A 22,685-nucleotide genomic window follows, 5' to 3' on the forward strand; every position below is an offset into this window, starting at 1 on the left:
TACCATCCGTACAACAAACTCATATTTATAGAAATGTTTGATATTCCGTACTATATTAGAGACAACTGAACCCTATATGGCTCTGTTGTGGTGATTCGGATTTTCTAAGATTCTTTTTCATCAAATATCTTTGTGCAAAGATTTTTTACTACAAGGAGATTTAATTGCTAAAGATAAAACTCAAGATCAACCATTGATTATCAAGACCACAAGAAAAATAGTCCTTTCTATCTTCTAGGTTACGAATTCGAGACACATATACAATATTACCTTTCTAAAAAAACATATTAAACCGTTCCTCTAGGATTCCCTAAACAGCTGACACCCCTTTCTCCCACTCCCTCTCCCTCTCCCTCACTTCTTGTTTCCTTATTATACACAACTTGTACTCTATAAATACCCATGCATGATCCCAATTACAATCACTAATTGGTGAAATGGATTTTAGTTATCAATCAAAATGATTGAATTCTTTTATCGATTGTCAATCTACATGGTATATGGAGGTATTTTAATTGAAGAATTCTCCAAATAACCCATCCACTTCATCTTCATACAACTCCAGATTATTGAGCTAGGAGACGAAGAACTTGGTTTTCTGAATCGTCTAACAATGATTCTTAAAATCTTGCTTTCGATTTAAACTAAATTGATTTCATAATCATTTCCATTTTTGTTCTTGATTTTCCACAAACCGGGAGATACATAAACCTTGAATAGCTTAGTTTCTGTTCCACAACAAAACTAAACCATCTCTAACAGAGAAACAATTATTGGTTCCAACCGTTCTTAATCAATCCGAGCTGCCATCAGAGATCGTGAGACATCTTAATGTATCAAATTGTACGATCATGGAGGTATTCCCTCTCTCAATTTTTCAAACAGGAAATTAGGCCAAAGTCCAATTTTAAATTTCGTTTAAGTTAAAAAAAACAAGTTATATTTTGTTTGGTTAAAAACCTCCAAGTACTTGTATTTTGTTTGGTTAAAAAACTTAACATTTTCTCGAATCTTTTTTCAAACAATTGCAACCTCTTGCAACCAATTACGAAGTGCGAAAATACTTAAGGAGTTGAAGACTAGAAAAAATTGAGTTGTCATTTTTTACCGAATAAAAAAAAAAAATTCAAAAACAGATTTGATCAATTTTCCATTTTTCAAATCTTTCTTTCACCAAATTAAAAAATAAAATAAAATATTCAAGCTAGTTTTGTTTCTTCGTATGTCAGCATAAAATTACTCAAAAATTTTCCTTTGCATTAAAAATACTACTTTTATAATATGAAATAAAATACTCAGTATATGTGGTAGCTTCTATAGCAAAAAAGAAGTTACTTAACATTTTACATCAATAAATCAAAATATAACAATCAGAGAATTCATTTACTAGGATAGGACGAAATATAGAACTAAAAAAGCATATGAAAATTGAGGTTAAATAGATTATTTAAAATTTTATAAAAGGTTTCAATACAAAGGAAGTAATACAAGTGCACGGGTGTTTTTTATTTTTCATATTTGAAGTCTGCGGAATTCAAAAAATACGTATCAATCAGCTTCTTATCATCAAGTTTCACAAGAGAAATGGATTTTCATGTGAAAAAAAAAATTGATGAGGTTTGTTGTTTATGTCTAATTTTTGAAGATTAGAAATTTATTTTGAGATCTAAAAATCATTTTTCAAAGCAATGAATTTTTGAAGATTACAATGTTTTCAAAGCAATTTTCCGAGAATTAATCAAACCCTCTAGATCCATGTCAAAAGAATACAGATAAGGAAAATGACATTATAGCCGACCCGTCTCCCGACTAGATCCCGATTGAGTGACGTGACCGGTCAAGATCTAGAGAAAGAAAGTTTTCACTAGATCTTGTTCTCACACGTCACCTTACCGAGATTCAGCCGAGAGACGTGTTGGACATAACATCACATCTGTATAGATAATCATGGCTAATTAACGCATTGTGTAGATCATCTTCGTAAACGTTAGTTATCTTCGTAAATGTTAGTTCTTTTTAGTAAAGGAAGAACATCAAAAGATTCACAAGAACATCCCTAGACCCTAGTAGAAGAACATTAACTTTCACTCAATTAATGAATAGGCAACCTCGAATGTCAAAATTAACTCTTAATTTATATCGCGACAATTAATCAATCGAAAGAATGTCAAAAATCACGACCATTAATCAATTGAAAGAATGTTAAAAATCGCGACCATTAATAAGTGGAAAGAATGCCAAAAATTGTTGTGGAACTCCCTCTCTAAATAAATCGAATGAATGCCAAAATTGTTATGGATCTCCCTCTTTAACATTCTCTACTAACCATAGAGATCTTTTTTTGTATAGATATAAAATAAACAATCTTTTGGACATATTTTAGCTTTAGGATCAAACAGTTGTTTATCATTTAAAAAACAACTGCCTAAATATGGGTACTAAAATATATGAGATAGCAACAAAACAAAGAAGCAACCATACACAATTAACTATCAAATAGGTAGGCAAAGTTTCAACAAAAAAAAAATAGGTAGGCAAAGAGAATGTAGAGAGAAGAAGGCAATACCTCAGAAACAAGTGTGAAAAAAATTGAAGCAAGAGGAGGAAAGGTAAGCCGCTCAAGTTACCTCCCTTTTATCTAGTATTAAAACAAGAGCTCAAGTGAAAGGAGGGTTTTCATCAAAAAAAAAAAAAAGTGAAAGGAGGGTCACAATCATTGGATGACGTAAGCTGAACTTTTGGAAACCAAATCCCTTTTTGGTATTTTTTTGGCAAGTTGAAATCACTATGATATCAATGTTTAATTTTTTAACATATGAGCAGGTTAAGAAATCACTATGATAAGATTGAAATTCTCTCTCCTATCATATTTTTTAGACTGTAGGTATCTTGTTTATGTCTCTCTATCCGGCTCACTTTCTTTGTTAAATTGTATGTTAACCTTGTGTAAACGTTTATATCTATCATTAACTATGTATATATGTCGGTCCGTATAGTTTCTAATGATTTCGTATAATTTTCTTTGTTAAATGTCGCGTTAATGATGTATATGGTATGTGGTATTCGTACTTTTCAATCATACGTTAGTGCCTGTATGAGGAAACAAAAGGCGAGGATGAAATAGAGTTCTCCAAATGTAGGTAAAAACTATTTTAAGAAAATGTACAAATTTGGAATATTTATGATTTTTTCCTTTACAATATCATTACTTAGATTCCCTTAATACACTTGTAAATGTGCAAACAAATATCGAAACCCATAATTTCACGATAAGCAAGAGTTATAAGGAAGTAAAGGGGTTATATTTGGGATGGACCGTTCTGTACTAAATCTAGCCCAATTATTAAATAGACAGAAGTGATCTGTCCTTATTGTTAATTTGAACGAATTTTAGGATTACCTCAATCATTAACATATTTTTTAAATCCAAAACAATGAAAATTTTAATTATGTACTTATTTAAACATGTGATTTATGTAATTTAATATTTTATCTAATCAATTATCTAAATAAAAATTTCGTCTCGGTTATTTAATCATTAAATGTTTATAATTACCTATAACAAATAGAAATACATTTTTAAACAAAAAGTTACTGACAATGTTGACTAGCTCTCATCATACTTTTAAATAAAAAAATTTGGTTGTTGAAAATGGTATTTTTGACTTTTGATCTTATTTTGTCTCAAAAGATTGAGAAAATGTTTATTTGGTAGATTAAAACTACAGATCTTCAACAAAAAAAAGATTGAAACTACAGAGATGTTATTTTATTTCCTTTTTTTTTGTCTCATTACATATATATTGTTATTCTACATCACAGGGAATATCTGATTTCGAATGTACAATTAATTTTGAATTGATAAAAAAAAGTTATTTTTGTAAAAGAGTTTTGAAAATTATTTACTTTTTTGAATTTGTGGAGAGAATAAAGAGATTTTTTAAAAAATATTAGTTAAATAAGCCAGCATTTACTCCACAATCTTTTATAAATTTTGATGTGGAGCCTCCATGTTTAAGGCGTTTAAATTTGTGAACCATGTTGTATAATATCTAGGTCTTTTATAGGAGACACCAGGATAATAGAAAAGAGAAATGATATAGTGACTTAGAAATTGGTACTTAGAGGGTGACATATTTCCTCATTTAGAAATAAAAACGGTCCCCACCATAGTCAAACTTTGAAAAAACCTTGTCTTTTTGTGATTCCACATCAGCTGGGCATTAAAATGCCCAAAAAATTGAGCACTCTAGCATCTCCCAATAGAAAAAGAAAAACAAGTTCAAATGAACCATGCGGTATTACATCATGAAGATGTAAAAAGCGCGATAACTGTCTAATTTAAACTAAGGATGAAAAAGGCCTAAAGTCCAGCAACAAAGAGGCCTAAAGTCCGACAAATTATTACATTATTTATAACCTAAATTACATGGGATAAATTTTGATGGCAAACTGCTTCCACCGAAACTCGATCTCACGACTTCATGGGCTTAAGAGGAGTGCCCAACCACTGCACGAAAGACCGGTAGACTGTGTATCTTTCTTATGAAGGATGTAATCAAATACTTGGAGTCTGAAAATTTAATTTACACCGACACTACTCCCAACGAAATACCTGTGTCTCACATGACACAATCACGTCAAATTGAGTATTTTAACATTTGTAGTTTTAGAAGTTGAATAGATTTTTTCCAATACTGAATAAAAAGAACTCGCTCTTTTTTATGTAGTAGGGTATATCCCGTGTCCTAGGGCACGAACAATTGTATCAGTTAAATTTGACGAAATTTTAACACAGTGCTTCTATAGGCCCCCCATACTTAGGCGTTATCCCAAACATGCCACCCGACTTTCCACATTTATTATTAGTATATTTTGGATACCCTACTTTTTGGTATTCTACTTATTGACTATATTCTTTTGTTTCCTTTCCTTTTAAATTAGTTATTCTATGAGAGAGAGTGATTTCAATTTCTTTTTTTAACCCTTGTAATTTATTTTGTTTCCTTTTCTCTTCATGTAGTTATTTTATTTCTTAGAAGGATATGGTTTTATTGAGAGATAGAGATTTCAATTTCCCTTTTTTAATCCTTGTAATTTCTTTTATTTTTTTTCCTAAATTAGTTATTTTATTTGTAAGAAGGTCACATTTTTTTTCTATTTTAAATATGTTATTTTATTTTTAACAAGGACTATATTTTAAATTTTGGGAAGGGCTTCTAAACAATATCCTTTATTAAAAAGGCCAGCGCTTTGGGGAAAGCAATAGTTTCCGGGGTGTGAAGACTTGGTCAAAAATTGGTCAATTTTGTTTGACAATTTTATTTAGAGGGAAAGCAAAATAGCTTCTCCACCTCAGCTCTGTAACATCCCGTGTTTTAATAGGTTAGTTGAGGGACTATTTAACATTTGGGTCAAGTCGAAAGAGGGGCCAAATCAGCAAAGAGGACAATTTAGGGGGTATTTTGCGAACAGGCCAAAACCAGGGACCAAACTGTAAATTCGTCAGATTTAATAGAAGAAACCAAAATTCAGATTTCTTCCTTATCTTCTCAGCTAGACTGAACCTAGGGTTTCATTTTTGGGAAATTGGATTGAAGAGAATTTTGGTGGTTTTTGAGGGGGAAATTCGATTGTCTTTGGAGGTAAGTGATCATAATGGTTTATTCATAAGAACTTTCATTTATCTCTCTCTAAAGTATTATAGTTTTATGAGTTTGGGTTTAATGGAGTAATTGGTTTTGAATTTCATAGAAATTGGAAAGAGATTCAACAAATGAAAGTCTTTCTTATGATATCTATCTAAATCAAGGTAAGAATTCAACAACTTTGATGATTTAATTAACCAATTAGATGATTTCATGTCAAAACTCTTAATTCTAGGGTTTAAAGTTTATGGAATTTGAGGATTTTGATGATTAATGTTGTTTTAGGGTTTATCTAGTTGAGAATTATACAATTTTGATATAAAAGAAACTTTACAGAGATTATGTGATATAGGTTATCGATCGAACGACAACTCGAGGGACTGAATTAAACCTACTGTCCGAGCCAATCTGGGATTGATATGTTGCTCGTACGTACTTTCATAAAACACGAAAGTCGTAGCTTAGGTTGTTAGTTTTCCGAAAAGGTATGGTACAAGTCATTTCGATATCGGACGAAAGAATTATGACTGTTTTACCGAACAGTGCGCAGTTAGGAAAAATTTTGCTTTGTTGTTCGTATTTTTGCAAACTTCAAAGGCGATTCACTTGGATTTTGGGGAATACATCTAATGACTAAATGTTAAGGTTATAAGTCAGTTCAAATAGTGATTGATCGACCCCAATTGGGCATGGTTATGAAGTTAGAAGATTGATCGGAATTCGGTTAACTCGAAGTCTTCCAAAATTTACGAGTTTCTTTTAGTTCGTATAGTTTCATTGTTTTCTTTTATTTACTCTTTATGGTATACCACGATTCTTATCAAAGAACCTAACGTATATTTCTTTTGTCTATGATTTGGTAAAGGGGGAGCCGGAGCATTTCGTGGACGATTTGGCTACGGTTGCAGCGGAGGACGACTAGTTCCTGTACTGCTTGGTAGGGGTTCTGAATCCATTTCTCAACATGGTTTTATAGATAATGAAATGTGCTAAGTCGTATAGTTATATATGCGCCATTATAACTAGAGTTTAGGTAGCATGAAACTCAATTTTAGTTATGAACTGAAATATGCTGGAATGGTTTTGTTGTGATACGAGAAACGCTTTCGAACTGTTTTTACGATGATTGCGAACTACGATTTTCTTGTATGTACCCGACTGCGGATTATGTCAACCTACGGGCACGTAGCCATTGAGGATAGGATGACATGTGGACACGGTTGTGACCCGTGTGAGACCTGTGAGGTGGGCGACACTAGTCATGAGACCTGTGGGAGTAGAGTGCTTCACTTGCTGGCCATTGGTGCTCGTGCCTCTAGCTCGAGGCTCAGGGCCGTACACCCTGACCGCTCGTTAGGGAGGCGACATTGATTGGGATCCCTCTGCTTTGTGTGTGATGTGGCTATTGGTTGTCACATTTCCGTGTTTGATAAGATGAATCGAATATAATATGGTTTTGATATACGAAAGTAAATGGATTTTGAAAGATTGCATTAGATGCATGACAGGGTACCGAAGAGAGTAAGGTTCAGGTCCTACCATGGGTATTGGGGGACGGCTCTATTACTCGAACTCGGTGATCTAAAACGTATTTAGATACTTAAGGTATATATGTATCATGAGGTAAACTCTTCAATGATTGCGGAGTCCCTTAGTGGGAGAGGGGCTTACCGGCTAGGGGTAAGTCTCTTTCTCGAGGAGATGTAGTGCATTAGCTAGTGCCTAAATGGGTTGGTACTATCTAACGCACTCTAGGTTCTCCTGAGGTACTCTCCTTTTATTGGGAGCGCACCATGGGTGGGCAGCTAATCACTGCTGTTGATTGCTAGATTAAGGAAAATAGTTTTGTATATAGTATATACAGTAACTTGTTTGATAACTCGTTTTGTCACGATGTTTGGAACTTACTAAATGAACTTTTGAAAACGTGATGGGTTTTGGATTGGTCGTCTACCAGATTAACTCGTGTCGGTGAGTTATCTGACCCCCTACCAGTTGTTAGTGTGCAGGTGTTATCTTTTTGTTCGACGTGGCGAGTTTTGGTTCGTAGAAGACTCTTTTACGTTGAAGTCTTCGGGAATATGTCGCGTTGGTTGTTGACGCTGCTTTTTGTTCTTTTCCACTAGTTTGTATATATTTTTACTCACGGACAAACATATATGTAAATATTTAACACTCAGAGTTGTATATAGTGCGTATAAAGGTTTATGAGGCTTTGATAGTTTTATAGTTCTTTTTGTGGTTTGGGTTTCAACCCGAAGATATGTGAGTTTGTTAGCTTCCGCTTTATAGTTTATTTTTGTATATGCGAATGTATGGTTTGCATGAAAGGTTTTACAGGTGCGACCGGTTAGATTTACAGAGGAGACTCTGCCGGATTTTCGTCTCGTCTGTGAGTTGCCGGGGCGTGGTCGTGTCTATTTTGGGACACGGGGCGTCACAAGCTCTCTCTCTCTCTCCACCTCACTTCTCTCTCTCTGTCACCTCATGTATTCGCCACCTCATCGTCTTCACCGGTGAAGGTCGCCGGCTGGCCAATTTCCGGCCGGCGACCTTCAACCATAAAAAAAAAAAAAAATTCTTTCTCCTCTCTCTCTAGATCTGATCTAGAGAGAGGGAGGAGACCTCCATTAAAGGTCCGAGCAGACCTCCATTAAAGGTCCGAGCAGACCTCCATTAGAGGTCCGAACAGACCCATTGAAGGTCTGCTCGGACCTTTAATGGAGGAAGAAACTACTACTGGTGTTGAGTAAATTGAAGTCAACGGAGATATACAATGAATAAGTGTTTCCACACTCTCTTTGTCCGGATTGGGGGTAATCGGCCCAAGCGGAACTTTCCCCTCAGCTACTTCTGGTAGCACAATTTCTGCAATTTCTACTACTTTAATCTTGTCATTGAATGAAGTTTCCTGGGTTGTATCTAAATCGTGTTTGGATTCTTCTATGTAAGTCTCTGTCTCCATAACTAAAAGGAAGTAAAAGAAATAAGTCACAAGTCATTCCAAACTATAACAAAAATTCTTTAATTTACAAAACCCTAAAAAATCAAACAACACTAAACCCTAAAACAGTAAAAGAACCCTAATTTAAATCATCTTCAACAAAAATAAGTGAACAGCCTAAATAAACATCAATTGGCTATCCGTTACGGCAACACCCCAATCAAGCTTCTTTAACATTTACAAAACCCTCGTACAGTGAGTTGATTCATAAATTTCATATTAAATTAAAGAAAGATCTAAACTTGAAATAATGAAACCACATTCTCTGCTCGGACCTTTAATGGAGGTCTCCTCTCTCTCTCTTTCTCTAGATCAGATCTAGAGAGAGAGAGGAGAAGGAAAAAAAAAATTATGGTTGAAGGTCGCCGGCAAGAAATTGGCCGGCCGGCGACCTTCACCAGTGAAGAGGATGAGGTGGCGAATACATGAGGTGTTAGAAAATATTCCCCATAAAATATGTTTTCCCCGGAAAATTTTCAAAATTCTACATATTCCCTTTAAAATTTCACACCCCGGAAACTATTTAGCTTTCCCCAAAGCGCTGGCCATTAAAAAATGATGTTTGTCCCAATCATCGTTTTTCCCTTCTATTTTATTTTGTAGATGATGAAATTGTTTGACCTTCATGTATTTGTTGTACGATGGTCTATTGATGATCGATGTTCTAGACTAAAATAAAGGTAGGGAAGCCGAGCAATTTTGTCATCAATCGTGAAGGGTTTTAGAGCAATTTTAATTACCAGAAGTAATTACAATGATATATTGCCAAAATTATATTTAACTTGCAGAAAACTCACCCGAATGTTGTTCATGATCTAACTAAACCACCTCAACCTAAGAATGATGTTGGGTAAATATCATCTAAGAGGATGGTCTTTTTTTTAGAAACAATGAGAGATCGATCAATGAAAAATTGAGAGAGAAACAATGAGAGATCGAGAGACATAGATAGGGAGAGCAATAAAGATAGATAACGAGAGAGAGGGAAAGACCAAGAGAGAGGGTAAAAGTAAGTGAGATATGAAAAGAAAGGAGAAAGAAGAGGAGGCAATGGTAGTCAAAATGGTGATAGTGGGAAGTTGTGGTGTTGATGAAGAAGATGAAGATTAGGAGGAAATGTTTGATCAAGTTAATTTTTGGGTCAAAAAATAATATTCTCCCGAGAATGGACAGAAAAACATGGATTCCCTAGAGAATTTATTCCGCGGAGATTATTTTTTATGCCCCAAAGCCGCGGCCATACAAAAAAGGAAAAGGGAAAAATTCAGAGAAGGAGCTTAGGCGAAGGGGAGGTGACGGGTTTATCAAGTATCTGGCGGTAAATATTTTAATAGCAAGTCAGTTAGTGAATTCGTCGTTATATATTTTTTTTAAGTATTCTTTGTTAATAAAGGTGGATTCTTCGAGGCATAAAGAAAAATCTCTCTGACATAGAGATTTGGTCAATCAATATCGACTTTGGGGCATACTTTTATTTTAGCCCGAAAACTCACATTATTGTTTTAGCACATACTCTTCGTGCCAGTCTCTCTTCTTCTTCTTCTTCTTCTGCTTCTTCTTCTTCTTCTTCTTCTTCTTCTTCTTCTTCTTCTTCTTCTTCTTCTTCTCTCTCTCTCTCTCTCTCTCTCTCCCTGCTGCTCTCTCTCACTGTGTCTCACTTTGGTGTATGAGATTTAGTGAACTAATGCCAAATATGGAAAAGAAACAACAACTTCTGGACTGTGAGATAACTCATTGGGACAATCATCGAAGGTAGAAGTATATTTTAATTAAACTTGGTTCATCATTACTGAACGAGTGATTATCCATACGAAGTCTTAAGGTATGACTAGAAAATAAAGATAAAGCAAAATAACAAGAAGTAATTAATTATAGATTTACTCGAACAGAAACTTCCCATAATTAATGACATGACTCTTCAAAGTATGGACGGTTCCATCTATAATAACAACATTTGTGGCATCTTTGTCTACTGCTTCTTCAAAATCATGTGAATTTTGTGTGTGTGTGTGTGTGTGTGTGAGGGATAAATAGTGAGAGGGAGAGCGGAAGAGAAAAGGAGAGAGAAAACATGAGGATATGAAGGTTATGGAGCTAAAACCAATCATGTAAATTTTTGGGCTAAAAAACTACCCTAAGTCAATCACGATTGACAAAGTTTATAGAGTTATTTCCTATTTGGCCCCCTACTTTGTGACCATCTTCCTTTTTGGCCCCCTACTTTTCATAAATTCAAATTTGGCCCCCTATTTTCATGTAAATGACGTAACTACCTTTCCTAATTTCAAAATAAAATATTAAAAAAAAAAAAATTTATTTCCACCTCACCTCTCTCTCTTTCCACCTCACCTCTCTCTCTCCACCTAATCTCTCTATGTCTTCTCTGACCGAGGTCGCCGACCGGAAAACTTGGCCGGCGACCTTAAAAAAAAAAAGAACTCCTTCACCGGAATATTTAGAGAGATAGAGAGATGAGATTTTTTTATTTTGTAAAGGTCACCGGCCGAAATTTTCCGGCCGGCGACCTTGATCGGAGAAGACAGAGAGAGGTTAGGTGGAGAGAGAGAGGTTAGGTGGAGAGAGAGAGGTGAGGTGGAGAGAGATAGATAGGTGACGTGGAAATAAATTTTTTTAAATATTTTATTTTGAAATTAGGAAGGGTAGTTACGCCATTTATATGAAAATAGGGGGTCAAATTTGAATTTATAAAAAGTAGGGGGCCAAAAAGGAAGCTGGTCACAAAGTAGGGGGTCAAAAGGAAATAACTCAAGTTTTTATTCCCCGAAGGAGAGAGAAGAGACGAGGAGATGAAGATTAGGGTGCTAAAAACAATCATGTGAATTTTTTGATTAAAAAAATATGTCTCCTAAATCAATCATGATTGACTAAGTCTTTATGTCCCGAAGACTTTTCTTTATACTCCAAAGTCGCGACATTAACAAAACTAAACCGTTACGCAATTAGTTAGTAGGGGGGATGAGCGAGCTTTAAATCCATCCGTTATCCTTAGGGTCATTAGGTCAATGGATTCACAGAAAATCTCAGATAAAGGACGGTGCTCACAGGTCTATCTGGTATTTGGTGGGTACAAATATTTTCAATATTTTGATAGTAGATTAGTCCATGGCCACTTAGTGTAGTGGTTGTATGATGGTCTATTGATGATCGATGTTCTAGACTAAAATAAAGTTAGGGGAAGCAAAGCAATTTCGTCATCAATCATGAGAGGTTTTAGAACCGTTTTAGTTACCATAAGTAACTACAATGATATATTGCCAAAATTATACTCAACATCTAGATACCCACCTCAACGTTGTTCGATCATCTGTGATCTGACTTCACCACCACGCCCTATGAGTTTTGTAGGATGGTCTTTATTTTAGAATATAATCTCAACTTCAATCACTAAGATTACACCTTCCAAACTTATCTCCAAAGATTGAGATTATATCGCTCAAACTTATCTTCAAACGCTCATCAATGGCTAACATTACTCCTCTAAAACTTGTCTTTAATGAGTTACAGTTTCCAAAATTATCTCTAAAATTTGAGATCACGCATTTGATAAAATTGTCTATGCCCGACTAGCAATAATTATACCCTCGCCCTCGTAAAACTACAAGGAAAGAAACACAAATTACAAAATTTTGCTGACAAATTTATATATCATTGTTCCATTAACCGTGATAAACAGTGTAGGTCAACAAAAAAAAGGTCTTCAACAAAAAAAAACAAAAAAAAAGGGGCATACGCCACCTCTGACCTACATACCTCTCTCCACAATTATATTGGTTGTTAGCTTGATTTCAACCACTAGTTAGCAAACAAATAAAAATAATTCTATAAATAATTATATATACATACAACTTTACCATTCCAATGATTTTGAAACATTACTCGTATAACTTTTCTCTTAAAATTTTAAAATCTAACTTATTTTTAGAGTTATTTTGCTTAAGGGGCAAACATAAATACCGAGTGATGAGTTTGGGACACAAAGATGTTCTTTTTTAAGTTTGGGACATGAACTAACTTTACCATAAAAAAATAATGAAGACTAACAAAGCTTTACGTTAGTTAACTCTACTAAAAAAGTAAGACGCCCCAAACACTAATTTATTTGAATTTTTATGCCTCAAATACTAATTTCTTAAATTTAGATCCCCTCTAGTTTTACAATTCTTTTCATAAATATTTTTCAAAATAAAAATGAAAGTTTTATTTACATCGATAAAATAGACTTATATAAACCGGCAAATGAAAGCATCTTTGTATCAAACGAGAGCAAAACGTTTTAAGTGAAAATCTCATATATGGTTTTGCTTGAAGCTTTAAATCCCTCGAGGGTTCTAAAAAATTACCTCCAAAATAGTCGTTTTCTAAATATGGAAAACTATTGTGTAGGATGAATTGTTTTTGAGTCGGTTCAAAAGGCATTCGATGAGAAAATAGAACATAATGAGTAATAGATATAGTTTAATTTATTTATTTTATGTGGTCTTTTCTTTTAAAAGTGCCCCCAAAAAGAAAATTTCTAACAGTTTATGAATTTTTTCAGATGGATTATTTTTAAATTATTTTCAAAAATAAGTCAGAACTTATAATACAAGATAATTTATAAGTTATAACATTTTCAAAAAAAAAATTTAACTTAAAAGCTAAAATTATCCTTCAATATAGAACAAGAACGCTATCCAAATATTCAACACTTCTTTCATCAAAAAATAAAATAATCAACACTTCTTGCAACAAAAATAAAATAAAATCAGCCCTTTATAAACTGTTTGAAGGTATTGAAGGAGATGCCCTTCGACAAAGATTGCAATGCCAGCAATTTGTCGGCTAGGACAATTGATGAAGAAGATCATCAAGTCCGATTGATTTAGGGGTCGTAGAGTTTATGTTAGAAACCAACTACGATCGTCGAATTACGAAGTAATTCCGGTTAACTTCGATCGGATCATACATCGGGTTACACATAAGAATGGGTAATTAATCGGATGATATGACTAGTGGGAGTGTGATATAACCATGGGAGTGTCCCATAAACATATCCCACAGGCCTAAAGAGAAATTAGGCAAAAGATAGCAAAAAGGCCCAAAAACAGGGTTTTTGGGCTAAACCGATTCAGACACTTCTAGGGCTCGGATTGGGCTGATTTTCGGAGGGTCGGTTCCTTATGTTAGAACATTAAATCTGCCAATTTTGACTGGGTTTGGACGTCACCTCCTCAAGGAATTGAGAAAATATCAACTAGTTGCTATTTTCGGCAATTTCATTAAATCTTATTCTAAAGGGTCTTTTAGGAAACCTAATTGGAGGTGGATTCTTATTAGGGTTCTATATAAAGACTCTTAGGGCAGAGAATAAGGTGTGGAATTTCTTCTAAGCTTTCTTACTCTACCACATCAAGTAGAGAGGAGAAAGTGAGCTAATTCCCAAGCTATCAACTACTCAAGCAAGAAGAAGGTCTTCTTATTATCAAACCACCATTGGAGCTCTAGCAAGCTTTCAAGGAGGGAGATTAAATACACCATTCGGTGTCCCAAGTAGAGGAGCGACGATTGGAGCTCTTGGTCTTCTTTAATCTATTGGAATAGTTCGAGGGAAATAACGATTAAGGTAATCTTCTATCTCCTATTAGTTTAATTGCTAGTTTATGTATGACGATTTTGGGATGTATTAATGTCAAGACATTAGATGTCTGAGATTCCGCTTATACGACATTAGTAGACACCACCATAACCCGACACTATTCTCATGTGCTTTGTAAATGGGTAAGGGGGATTTTATAGGCAATACCCAAACATGTTAGGCAATTTGTTTTTTCACTCAAAACTTGGTCAGAACAAGTTGACCCAGTATTGTTAGAGGCAGTGCCAAATTTGTAGGTGTTTATCACCCACCTTTTCATTTATCTTCTTCCGACAAAAAATCCACGGCCGGAGTTTGCTGGGCAACTCCGACCGACGACCTTAATATTCTTCTTCTTCCTTTTTCTTTCTTCTCCTATTCTTCTTCTTCCTTCGTTCTTACCCTAAATGAGCTCAAATGTTCTTTCTTTCTTTCTTACCCTAACAGAATTCAAATCTAAAGAAGCAATAGAGAAGAAGAAACTTACCCTTTGGAAACCAAGTTCCATTCTTTCAGAAAGAACAACAACAACGGGATTCACTCGCAGTAAACACAAAGTCATCATTTCCATATTATCAAAGTTGTTGAAACAATTATACCTAATACCTAATAACATAAAACATCAAACCGATTGATCAAATTGTTAAAGGAAAATTATAATAATAAGAATCAACCCATTTCAGATTAATGTTTTATCTAATCAAAACCCAAAAGAACATAGATGAAGAAGAAGAAAAAAGAAGAATCGGAAATGTTTTAATTGTTTAAGAGATAGAAAGTAAGAACCAAGGTAAGGCTGTCAATAGATATCTGAATATTCGACATCCAATCCGCATCCGTATTCAAATTTTACAAAAATATGCGAAATTTCAGATATCGGATACAGATACGGATTTGGATATTCCTTATCGGATATCTGCTTATCGGATATCAGATACGGATACACTAATATTCGATACGATAAATATCCGTATCCGATAAGTAATATAAAAAAATAATAAAAATTTAAGTTTATTCATAATAATATATAAAATGCATGGTTGAGATTTATTATTTAAATCTAATGGTTAAAAATTTAAAGGAAAAATTTGAAATTTTGTTAAAGTTTCGGATATCGGAAATTATACGATATCCGTTAATTTTATCGGATTCGGATTCAGGTATTGATTTATAATATCTGTCGGATAATTATCGGATACGGTTATTCGGATAGCTTATCGGATACGAATATGCCTATGTCCGTCCGGTGAGCTACCACTTGCATGTAGGGTTTTGTACGTATCTAATACACACTAATCATCTAACTAGTGTTGTAAGCGGAATCTCAAACATCATATATTTAACAGTAATTAACCAGGATCATATGCATGAACTAATAATGAACTAGAAACTAAAAGAAAACCTGGATTCGCTTTCCCACGAACTAGATTCTATTAACTTTATCCCGAAGAAGATGAGAGCTCCAATTGTTGCTCCTCTACTTGAGACATCCGAGTAAATAACTTGATCTCCCTTCTTTGTTGTCCGCTAGAATTCCACTGAAAGTTGAGAAGAATAACTATTCTTCTTTTGAGTCCATAGATAGATTGGGAGTTTTTTCTCTAAAACCCTCTCTCTCCATTAGCTGTATATTGGGAGAGAGATGAAATTTTTCTCTTGAGAAAAATCCACACCTTTTCTGAACTTAGAACTGGTCCTTATATAGGCCTTACCTTAGTGGAGTCCTACTCAAATAAGGAATCCTAAAAAGTCCCTTAGAAAAGATAAGCACAAAAGGAGTTTAATATAACTGAAACTCCTAATTAGGGATAAAACCCTAACTAGGGTTTCATCATGCTATGGCCGGCCAGACTAGCCCTTAATAGGCTTAGTCTGTCCGGCCCATACCCCTTAAGTGGCCGGCCAGGGATCTCCCTCTAAAAGAATCCCTTGGTTGCCCTTAAAAGTGGGTTTTGCCCTTTTCGGGCATCCCTTTCGAGCCTTTGAGCACTATCGGACTGGATCATATCCATCTATAGGCAAGCTCCCACGAGTCAACTCTCTCAAGCTACCACTCTTTGGTGTTACCCGTTGTAGGATCCGGTCTATGTTAGCCGTGGATTACCAAAGTGATCCAATGATCGTAAGCGGCTTCTAGCTAAGCATTACGATCCCTAATTGGACCGGACTAGATGATCTTCCGGATAAAGTTATCGTCATCCTAACTGACAAATTCTAAGCATTGCCACCTTGGTCGAAGGACACTCCTTCAGAAGGACATCTCCTTCAAACTGAACTCCCACTTGTACTTAGAACAAGTGCCACTACAAAAAAAAGGCCTAATAGGGACACGCATTTATATGTCTATCCCTAATACATTTATAATTGGGACAGTTTTATAACATTTGTCCCTAATAAAATTACAATAGGGACAAATAAATGCATTTTAGGGTCTGTGGTGGGATAAAAAAAAGGCGCTCAATTTAAGTGTAAATGCTTCCCGCAATTTTGTTTAAAATTTGGGCGAAATTTATCGCTCGTATAATCAGATTTGTAAAACCTTTTTTCCTTTTCTTTTTCTCTCTCCACGTTTTCCCTCTCCTCATCGTTTCCCCTCTTTCAGCCGAGTTCTTCTTCACAAAGGTGTTGATCTCCTAATCTTCATCCAGGTTAGTTTTTTGTTTTTTTTCTTCTTATACAAACTATTTTTCTGATTATTAATTGAATGATCGTGTTCTTCTGTTCCAAGTTGCTGGTTCTGCTAACCTTCATCCAACATGTTAGTTTCTTAATTTTTCTTCTTCTTCTTCTATTACTACTAACTATTTTGACATTATTGATTGAATGATTCCGGTGAAGTCAATAGAAAAACTCGGCTATGGCAAATCAGTTTGAACAAATCAGAAAAATCGTCTACTTCTATAAGTATCACAATGATTAAGTTCTTTTTTCCATCTTCTTTTTTAGTTACTAACCATAGTTATCATGCGTAACAGTCTATTAGAATTATTTAGGGTTTTCAAACCATAAACTTTTTACTTTGGGTTTCCCTAGGTTATTAAAGAAAATCAAAGTGTGTTTTATTATTATATTTTCTTGACCCCAAATTTATATTGCTAGTAAATCACAATGTGATGATGAAGGGTCATCAGAAGCACTGAAGCCATGGTTGGATTTAATCCCATTCAGAATTTCGATTTTGAGATATCATCTTCATATATGCAGTATGTCGTTGAGGCCCAGTTTGTTCCTAGTGCCCAATGAAGTTGGTTTATCTTAATTTGTTGAGTCTTTTCTTGCCAAAGGTTATAGTGATTGTCACTGGACTCCTGCTCCAACTTCGGAAAACCACATAAACAACTTTCTTTATGTATTGCAACTACTTTCTGGTTGTAGTTTCATTCGCACATGCTTTATCCTTTAAACGTTTCCATTAGAGAGCAAAACAGTCCTCAAGGACGGAATGGTTCTAGGTCCCCCGAGTCTTTGTGTATCATATATTTTTCATACTTTCAGTTTGACTAAAGTTATTCATCAAAATTGCTGCCCATTTATGCTAATTTAATATATGTTACTATCCGAACTACTTGTATGAAATCAGGAGAGAAGATGGAAGAATGGTTTTTGAAGTTGATAAAAAAACTCATTTGCTTGCAGGAGAGGATGCAAGATCAGATCGATTATCTTCTCCTGTGTCAGCAAGATCAGTTTAGACTTCCATACCATCTCATTTCAGGGCCACGAGTTACCCATCTTTATTCATCTCAAAGCCATCAGGCTTTACAATCCTCGGTGTAGACCTTCTTGGTTATGTTTGCTTTGTTTTAACTTTTTCGAATATCTATGTACAACAAATTTAGTTTGTATTCACAGCTTTTCAAAATATTTTATGCATCCGTAAATCTGCTAAATTTCAACTTATACATGAAAAGAGCACGATAATCAAGATGTTTTATGAATGAACCGACTTCGGCTACTTTTATCATAGCCTCACGGGTGATATTTTCTATGAAATTCTTAATTGTTTAATGTGATTCTCTTTTCCTTGTGCACTTGTGTAGTCCCACCATGGCTATAGATATTTGTTAATACAAATATGCAGCGATTATCAATTTGTCATTTAAGTAGCTGCTTCTCGGTTTCATTAACTCTTATAGTTTGATCACACTGGATTTGAGATATCTCCTTCTATTATATATAGTGGCTTTTTGGACACTTGATTTCTGCAACCAAGGGCACACATCAGTTGTGTACAATGTATGAACAGTGGAACGACACTGAAACTTAGAATTCTTTGTTGCTTTGCCTCATTATAATGTATTAATGAGAAGGGGCAATATGTAATGGAACTTGGATTTTGTCAATGCAGGTATGTGTGATATATCTACATCACGAAAGTTGCCCGCCAAGTTGGTTTTCTAACTTTCGTATTATTCTCTCGTTTTATGCCTATTATATAATAATTGATGTGGCATGCATTGCTCTGATTTGTTAAAAAATACATGTATTTCTAGTTTCAAGTCTTTTCATTCTTCGTAATAAGGCTCTGCTTGGTATCTGGGTAGTGTTAGAAGTTTCAAATTTGGAAGAATGTTATAGGGGATTGGGGCTATTGGAATTGTGCATATGAAAACCGAAGCTTCTATATCTTTTATGATTTGTGCCTTCATCTTATGCTAGTTTTAACTTTTGTTGTTTAATTGATGTTATAGGGATCAGACTATTGCTGAAATTCAGTCCGCAGGTTATATATTTCTTGCTTTCGATCAGGTTTGTATTCCTTTTATAGGTATCACTCTCATGGCTACACAACTTTTTTTATTGACAAAATTGTTATCCTGTGGATTGTGAATGAAGCTGCCAAATTCAGATACGGGTGAGGGGTTTAATATTTATTCTTAAATGTATAATTATGTTCTTGGCTGCAGAACATCCACCTTGCCAGGTCTATTTAATTTTGGAAAAGCTCCTATTAGTGTATTGTTGACTGCGTCAAGGTTTCATCGAATTACTTGTTGACAAGCAACAAGCCTGTCTTGGTACGTACCAATACTTCAGCTCCTTTACTTTTTCATTCTTCACTATTTAGATGTCCAATGATAGTTGCTGCGTCGCAGCTGCCCTTGGGCTGCAGCTGTTGCTGTGTCGCAGAGTTGTTAGCCTCTCTCCGTGCATCTTTCCGTCTTTGCTTACACGATGAGGGACTGAAACCTCTAAGACGTTATCATGCCGCTTAGTTTTTTATTTTACAAAAAGATTATACTAACTTGCTGTTATGATACATTTAAGATTCCATTAGAACAAATGAAAAAAAGATGATTTTGTTCCTATGAAGATGTAGTAGTATTTGAAATTATGTTCTATTTTTTTTGTTGAAAGAAATTATGTTCTATTGTAGTGGACTACTTAGAACTCAAGGTTACTTCTTTTGCTATACATGTATAAAAAAATCCGTGAATTTAAGTTCAGGTTTAAATTTTATATGCTTTGTACTTACATTATATATTTTTTTCGATTTTTTTTTATTATCACACACATACTGATATTTGAGATTTTACAGATCGTTTACGATGTTACTGCGGTGAAAAATTTCAACCATGTCAAGCAGTAATTCAATGTGATCGATAAAGTTGCAAATGATAGTGTGTGCAAGCTTCTTTTTGGTAACAAATGTGATTTGTTATGTCTGACTGGTTTTGTAACATATCGCTTGTTTTTTTATTGAATTTGTTAAATACTCTAGTTGGTAAAGGTTTTGACTGACAATAGCTACGAAATAAATATATTATCGTTTTGTATGAATAAGATATGTTGATTATGATTGTTTTAATTCATTTTAAGTAGAAGCGCACAAATAATTTCTATTTAAAAATCCAAAAGAAATTCTTGCTATACTTTCAAGTACCGTTGTTAGGTTTTTCAAACGCAAGCTACAAAAAAATTTCGGCAAATCCGTTGAGACGGCGATTAATTGTCCCAATTCAAGACAAAAAATTTCAGACAAAACTTTAGGGACAGATATCATTGTCCCGAACGTAAACAGGAACAAAATTTAAACTGAACTGTTAGGGACAATTAATCACCGTCCCTAATATTCGTTGCTGTAGGGACAGTTAAAGATCGTCCCGAGTAAAGTATTGGGGACAGACGCTATCTGTCGCTGTAACTGTCCCAAATACCTTTTGGGACGCCACTTTCTGGGACAGACAATATTCGTCCCCAATACTTTATTAGGGACGGTTTTTCGTTTTCTGGGACGGTTTTTTACTGTCCCTACTGGCCCTATTTTTTTTAGTGTGCAATGCTCGATTCCCATGTCACTTCGCATCTCATCTGATACGTCATGTCTATTCAGACTTTCTTTATCTAGAGAACAAATGCAAAGCTAATGATTAACTATTAATCCATTAGAGTACGGTCGTACATTTTCAGTTGCTTTTCCTCAAGTGGCCCGGAGATACTAATCCTAACCTTGTTAGGAGGACATAATTCAGTCTTGTACTCCCACTTAACTTCGTGTCTATCATGTCATTCCCGGTAATCCGCTTTTATAATCTCCTTTAACGGCGCGACGTTTGGCGGTACCAAAGTTTGACATTCCTTACATAAGATGAGTGGAGCACTCATGTTTAAGGAATCTATCCAATCTTACCTATGAGAGTTTATGACGTATTTCATTACTCTTGAAGAACTCTCATGTTAGGTGATCCAGTGTATATTCCCAATCATACACCCAGGTAATTTACTCGAATTCCCAATTCGCATAGCCCATGAAACTGCGCTATCAGTCAATCTCCCATGCTAGTCTTCTTAAGTCATTGTTGTCCAATGACCTGGACTAGGAAATTAATAATGAATCTATTCCAAACTCATCACTTAGTAGGGTTTCATTTACCAGATCACGTATCTAATAATCCTACATGGAATGCTTCACTATTTTTGGACTGTCGGTTAAATACTAAACCACGATTTAACAACGAAATAATTAATTTATTTCTAATAATAAGAGTTTGTAAATCTTGAGCCTTCCTGTGTAACTCCTTATACCCTCAAGTTTACCAGTCTAAGCTTTTCAGAAAAGCTTAATGTCTATGACCCTGAAATCACTTTCATATTTAGTCTTAGGTGACAGTCTAGTTAGTAGATCTAATCTATGTGGATTTTGCTGGTTATCATCCCGATGACAATATTTTGTATTTTAATACTAAATTAAAGCTCCTCAAGCGTTGACTATTTTCTTTTATTAGTAAAGTTTGCAACAGTCTTTGCTTGGAACCCTTCTAGCTTATTGTTCTTCCAAGTCAAGATTGTCATCTTATTCTAGAGGTTTGCAACATATGACTTTTCAACCGTTTTTAATTTCCTACCGAGCAAAATTCTTCTCAAGAACTTAATGCGATCCAGATCATCTTATCTGAATTTGATTGGTGACAACCATGGATACTCCAAGTATTATGAGACGTTAGGGTGAACGCTAATCATGTCTAACATGACTGATCTTATGCTTTCAGCATAACAATCTTTTCTCCTGCATGTTTGCTCATCAGAATATCTTGAATTCTGAATCTTGCGAAGCTATGTTCCCTGAGACTTGGGTAGAATTACTCTTCTTGGGTCTTTCTCGTTAGACTATTCAAAACTTTTCTTGAATAACTCTTATCATCTTCTCGATCTATTCTTATAGATCTTTGATGCCCAAAAGCCTTTCACTTTTGTGTGTGGTCCTTTTTACTGAGCCAGTTCTAAACAACTTTCAACATCAGAATGTTGTTCTCAATCTCTAGTATGTTGTCAACATACCGGACCAAAGAAAACTGGGTCACTCCCACTAACCCTCTTGAACTTCCTGAATTCAAGATTTCTCTTCATTCTCAAAGAAATCAACTGTTGATTACTTTGCAGAAATTTACAGACGGATTTCTGAAGCTTGCAATTTTCACTAACTTTTAGAATTGTTAACTTCCTCCAGGATGTGTTACGTACATATTCTATTTGCCAGTGTTTGATCCTTATGGCCTTTAGGCATTGTGTCTTGAGAGATGGTCTTTTCATGGTCTAAACCAAGAACTCTTTGACCTTCTTTTATAGTCTAGCTGTGGGAAACACTAATGTTCTATCCCTGTCCGTTTTTCAAACTCTATGAAAAACCTACTTGTACTTAACATGAACTATTCCTTTAAAAAAAAGATCAAGTTCCAAACTTGATTCCGAACATGGATTCCATTTGATCTTATGACTCCAAGCCATATTTCAGAGTGATTCCGTCATAGCTTTCGTAGGTAGCTCATATTCTTCTTCAGCAGGTTTCCGATCCCCTGAGACAAATCTATGAGCCTAGGCCTTCAAGGCCTATTAGGGGTTTGAACAACTTTGAGATGCTCTTGACTTCTTGAGGCCTCTCCTGCGAATCTAATTCGAC

At 34.9% G+C, this 22,685-nt stretch overlaps 2 long non-coding RNA genes across 2 annotated transcripts; both read left to right on the forward strand.

Annotated features, from left to right (window-relative positions):
- Positions 1 to 5,529: 5,529 nt before the first annotated feature.
- Positions 5,530 to 7,877, forward strand: LOC147556884 (uncharacterized). Its single transcript, XR_015233639.1, has 4 exons — positions 5,530 to 5,645; positions 5,755 to 5,812; positions 6,514 to 6,585; positions 7,644 to 7,877. It is a non-coding gene; the product is annotated as an uncharacterized LOC147556884 (long non-coding RNA).
- Positions 7,878 to 17,750: 9,873 nt separating this feature from the next.
- On the forward strand, positions 17,751 to 19,602 carry LOC147556885 (uncharacterized). Its single transcript, XR_015235184.1, has 3 exons — positions 17,751 to 18,675; positions 18,979 to 19,036; positions 19,195 to 19,602. It is a non-coding gene; the product is annotated as an uncharacterized LOC147556885 (long non-coding RNA).
- Positions 19,603 to 22,685: the final 3,083 nt, after the last annotated feature.

The sequence above is a fragment of the Eschscholzia californica genome, unplaced genomic scaffold, assembly GCF_041429995.1.
Source record: "Eschscholzia californica isolate CP2 unplaced genomic scaffold, dmEscCali1.0.p SCAF_2, whole genome shotgun sequence".
Taxonomy (NCBI): domain Eukaryota; kingdom Viridiplantae; phylum Streptophyta; class Magnoliopsida; order Ranunculales; family Papaveraceae; genus Eschscholzia; species Eschscholzia californica.